This window comes from Urocitellus parryii, chromosome 4 (assembly GCF_045843805.1).
Source record: "Urocitellus parryii isolate mUroPar1 chromosome 4, mUroPar1.hap1, whole genome shotgun sequence".
NCBI lineage: Eukaryota > Metazoa > Chordata > Mammalia > Rodentia > Sciuridae > Urocitellus > Urocitellus parryii.
This window is the reverse complement of record NC_135534.1, coordinates 181,006,582-181,012,097: the sequence shown is the minus strand read 5'-3', so window position 1 is coordinate 181,012,097 and position 5,516 is coordinate 181,006,582. Positions and strand designations below refer to the sequence as shown.

Here is a 5,516-nt window from a genome sequence, read left to right as displayed (position 1 = left end):
AGTTCTAGCAACTACTTATGAGTTTCAGAGCATATTACTTAACCTGCATCTTCATTTGTAAAATTAGACTAAAACAAGGACTCTGGATGTTTCCCTCTCCCTCTTCCTAAAGTTCTGTGTATTTTGCACCACATCTCTAGAAGTTTAACTTTGTCAGACCTGACATCAGCTTCGCGATGGCCTTTCCTTGGAACTTGCATCTCCAGCTTGGTCTACTTTACCACTGCAGGGCAGGATACTCCACTTGGCCTCCACTTGCCTGCTGCCCATGTTCCAGCTAACAGCCACTCCACAAAATGGCCTTGCAGATGAGCCAGTGCACATCCAAGTGACAGGCTTGCCCCCATCCCAGATGGTGACCCTCAAGGCCTCCCTGAAGGATGAGAAGGGGAATCTGTTTCGGTCCAAAGCCTTCTATAGGGCTAATGAAGCTGGAGAGGTAGATGTGAAGTGAGATCCTGCATTAGGGGGTGATTATATAGGGGTCCATGCTATGGGCCTCTTCTGGTCTCTGAATCCTGAAAAGGCTTTCCGGAGGCTGCTCAAGAGGGATGTGTAAATGATCCCTTTAGGGTCACTCTGGACCTATATGACTCTGTTTGCTTGCAAGATTCAACCACAGCTCAGCCCAGGGCCAGCCAGATGGTGCAGCGCTGGTTCTTGGGCCCTGGGGTGCAGCGGAAGCAGATCAGAGAAGGTCATGTGAGAGGAGCCCTTTTTCTCCCTCCAGGTGAGAGAAATCTTTGGTGATAAAGTAAACATTGTTGATGGGGGGAAAAATGTATCCAGATAGAATGAATTTTCTCACTCTTTATATTCATGGTTCTGCTTGACTCTCTTTACTTGTGATCCCATGCTCTTCGTTGCTCTCAGGAGAAGGCCCTTTCCCAGGAATCACTGATTTGTTTGGGAACATTGGGAGTCTAGTTGAATTTCGGGCCAGTCTTTTGGCTACCCATGGCTTTGCAGTATTGGCACTGGCATATTTTGCCTATGAAGACCTGCCTGAGAAACTGCTGGAGTTGGACTTGGAATATTTTGAAGAAGCTGCCAACTTTCTACTAGCTCATCCCAAGGTATTTAAAGTACTTTTCATTTTATCTTACAAAATTACAGGGGGGAAATAATCACCAAAGTCTGCTATTTTTTTTTTTTTAAATCAGTCTGTGTAGACTTGGGTACAGCACAACTTACATTTAAATAATGATTATAATGACTTTGTAGGATTGTTGAGTTGATTAGCAATTAGTGTTTACTGGCATATCAATAAATGGATACATTATGATTCTTTTCAGCAGAAAAAGCCAAGTTTCCTTACATTTGAAGTGCTTGTAACTTATTCATAAGTGGCTCTTTAATGTTTTATCAGTCACTAATCTCAAATGGTAAATTCTCTGGCTTGACATGTTTTCAAACTTCAGTGATTATCTCTGCATGGGGTAATGCTAGTGTAGGTCCAACTGAAGGGTCCTGAGACTAAGAACAATGTAGAAATTCAATATTCAAATTGAAGCATACGATTAGAGCAGGAATACCAGCAAAAACTGATTTGGCTGCAACAATTAATTAGCTGAATTTAGTTAGTTTCAGAGGTGGGGGTACAGAACTGTGTTTAAGGTAAATGTCCAATGCCAGAAGCCAGGATTGCAAAGGAATTTGAAAAGGAAGTGTCATTTTTAACTCTTTGTTAAGTATCATTGTGCTAATGAAAATGTGGCCCATGGTTCAGTGGCTCTGCATCACCTTTTAGAAATGCACACTGTCATTCCCTATTTCTGAATCAACATCTGCACGTTAATAGCATCTTCAGGTGATTCTTAGGCACATTAAATTCTGAGCACCAGAATAGTACATCTTGTAACCCAGCTTTTTCTAGGAATTAAGTTGAATTATGATGTAGTTGTCTTGAGGAGATTCCAAAGGACTGATATTTACTAGCATATAGTAAATTCTCAACAAATTCATTTGTCATCTTTGCGCATCCAGTTTCCTCCCCCTTTCCCTAAAATTTCAACCCCATTCTGAGTGTTTTAGGTTCTGTCTTAAATCTTTCTCAATACAGCACAACTTCTTCATCCTCTCTGCAGCTACATAAGTTCCTTCCCTCATCGTTGCTCACCTGTGACACCATAGTTGTGTATCAATCAGTTTCCTATCTCCAGGCACAGCCCTCCTCTCTCACACCCCCATCTGTTCTTCACATGGACACATCCCAAATGTAGATTTCTTTGAGGACATTTTTCAGTATCACATTCTTGCCCCACTCAGACCTATTGAGCAGACATCTGAAAAATTGGATCCCTAATAAGGAAAAAAAGTTCAGGTGATTCTGAAGACAGAATGGGATTGAGTGTGCTATTGTGAGAAAAATAAACAAGCAGGTCTCTCTGTGCTTGATATTGTCTGTCCAAAATGCCCCTCCCTTCCTCCCTTGCCTTTCAGGGTTCTTCCCTCTCATGGGCATCTTCAATAGACCAGGGAATTAAGGACTCCCTTCTGTAGTCCACTATAATTTTCTTTTACTGGGTATGGTAATCTGGTGTTCATGGAGGGCAAGCCTTTCATCTGTACATTTTCAATACTTTCAGAGTTATCTCTTGGATTAATGTAATAATGCATTACATTAATTCATTAAGTTTACAGCTATTAAGTTTTGGCATAACTTAATAGCTGTAACATGCTATTTATTTATGATTTAGTTAGTTATTGGGGCACGGGGGATTAAACTCAGGGGCTCTCAACCTCTGAGCCACATCCCCAGCCCTATTTTGTACTTTATTTAGAGACAGGGTCTCACTAAGTTGCTTAGTGCTTCATTTTTGCTGAGGCTGGCTTTGAACTCTGGATCCTCCTGTCTCAGCCTCCCAAGCCACTGGGATTACAGGTGTGAGCCACCATGCCCAGCACATGTTATTTAAATGGGAATTACACTTAGAATATTTGAGAGAACCTGACAAGCATCTTTTTCTAGCTAAAGGACAGGATGTAGTTAACAAAGCTTAACTGCTGTGTTCTGAGGCTCAGTGTTGCTGGACTCTGAGGGCATTTATAGAACTTGACCTTTGATGAAGTTTTTATTTTTATTGTTTCACTCCATCCTCATAACAACTCTATAAGGCAGGTGAAATTGTCTCCCCAACAAGACCATGAAGCTTAGAGAAGGTGAGACATTCTCCATGCCAGAAGCTGGGAGACCCAAGTGCCAGAACTCAGACTTTTTTGACTCTTTTCATTAGGCTGCTTTATTGACCTTCTTGAGTATGGGTTGTAATAGGTTTTCCTTTTGTTTTGTACTTAAGATCCAAAGGTCAGGAATTGGCGTGATCTCCGTGTCCAAAGGTGCAGAGGTTGGGCTGGCCATGGCCTGCTATCTGAAGCAGGTGGTAGCCACCGTCTGCATCAATGGGCCCAACGCTGTCTTGGATATCCCGCTCAGATACAGGGATCTTCTTATAATGCCCATGCACTTCCATAGGGAGCGCATCCAGACCCATGTCTCTGGGGCTGTGCACTTTCGCAATGGGAACAGAGACCCCCGGAATGAGCTGAACCAGCAGAGTGTGCTTCCTGTGGAAAAGGCCCAAGGTTGCATCCTCTTCATCGTAGGAGAGAACGATGAATGCTTGGATAGCTGAGCATACTCAGAGCAGGCCATGGAGCAGCTGAAGAGCCACGGCAGAAGCACTGGAAAGATGCTGGTGTACTCTGGGGCAGGCCACCTCATAGAGCTGCCCTATGCTCCCTTGTGCTTTGCATCCTGGAGTGCAGTGCTCCCCTGTCCTGTGCTCTGGGGAGGAGATCCTGTTGCCCATGCTGCAGCCCAGGAGCATTCCTGGGGAGAGATACAGAAATTCTCCAGGCAACACTTCAGAGGGACCAGAGGCAAACTCTAAGTAAAAGCTCCAGGAAGATGGGGTTGGGATGAAGAGGCTGGAATGGGGGCAGGCCAGGGACAGAATGCTAGAAGATAGGGAAGGGGGATTCTTCTGGTTTCTCTACATTTACAGCCATATTGAATCAACTGGATGGAAATTGAACAAAAATCAAAGACCAGGACACATGAATCTGAGAAGTTTAAATGTGCTTTGAATTTTTGTAAATTGAATCCCAGTTTGTATTGTGATACTTTTGCAAATTGAATAATTTTTATCTACATGCCCTCCCACCCCACTTAGGGATGGCTTATATCCAGGCATTGCTAATCTTTATGTATTCCCTGAAATTTTCTGTAATTCCTGTTACTAGCAGGAATAAAATTTGTATTTAAACAATTTCTTTTTTTTTTTTTTTTATTGGTCGTTCATAACATTACATAGTTCTTAATACATCATATTACACGGTTTGATTCAAGTGGATTATGAACTCCCGCTTTTACCCCGTATACAAATTGCTGTATCACATCAGTTACCCTTCCATTGATTGACATATTGCCTTTCTAGTGTCTGATGTATTCTGCTGTCTGTCCTATTGTCTACTATCCCCCCTCCCCTCCCCTCCCCTCCCCTCCCCTTTTCTCTCTCTACCCCTTCTACTGTAAATCATGTCTTCCATTTGTATTCTCTTGACTTACCCCTCCTTACCTCTTATATGACATTTTGTATAACCCTGAGGATCGCCTTCCATTTCCATGCAATTTCCCTTCTCACTCCCTTTCCCTCCCATCTCTCATCCCTGTTTACTGTACATATTCTTCTCAAGCTCTTCGTCCCTACCCTGTCCTTGTTTACACCCCTTATATCAAAGGAGTCATTTGGTATTTGTTTTTTAAAGATTGACTAGCTTCACTTAGCATAATCTGCTCTAATGCCATCCATTTCCCTCCAAATTCTATAATTTTGTCATTTTTTAATGCAGAGTAATACTCCATAGTGTATAAATGCCACATTTTTTTTGTCCATTCATCTATTGAAGGGCATCTAGGCTGGTTCCACAGTCTTGCTATCGTGAATTGAGCTGCTATGAACATCGATGTAGCAGTGTCCCTGTAGCATGCTCTTGTTAGGGCTTTAGGGAATAGACCGAGAAGGGGAATAGCTGGGTCAAATGGTGGTTCCATTCCCAGCTTTCCGAGAAATCTCCATACTGCTTTCCAAATTGGCTGCACCAATTTGCAGTCCCACCAGCAATGAACAAGAGTGCCCTTTTCCCCGCATCCTCTCCAGCACTTATTGTTGTTTGACTTCCGAATGGCTGCCAGTCTTACTGGAGTGAGATGGTATCTTAGGGTAGTTTTGATTTGCATTTCTCTGACTGCTAGCGATGGTGAGCATTTTTTCATGTACTTGTTGATTGATTGTATGTCCTCCTCTGAGAAGTGTCTGTTCAGGTCCTTGGCCCATTTATTGATTGGGTTATTTGTTATCTTATTGTCTAATTTTTTGAGTTCTTTGTATATTCTGGTTATTAGGGCTCTATCTGAAGTGTGTGGAGTAAAGATTTGTTCCCAGGATGTAGGCTCCCTATTTATCTCTCTTATTGTTTCTTTTGCTGAGAAAAAACTTTTTAGTTTGAGTAAG

General features: G+C 42.5%; 1 pseudogene; it reads left to right on the top strand.

The window, feature by feature from the left end:
- The first annotated feature begins 268 nt into the window (after positions 1 to 268).
- LOC113201278 (acyl-coenzyme A amino acid N-acyltransferase 2-like) lies at positions 269 to 3,893 on the top strand (annotated as a pseudogene).
- The last annotated feature ends 1,623 nt before the right edge of the window (positions 3,894 to 5,516 follow it).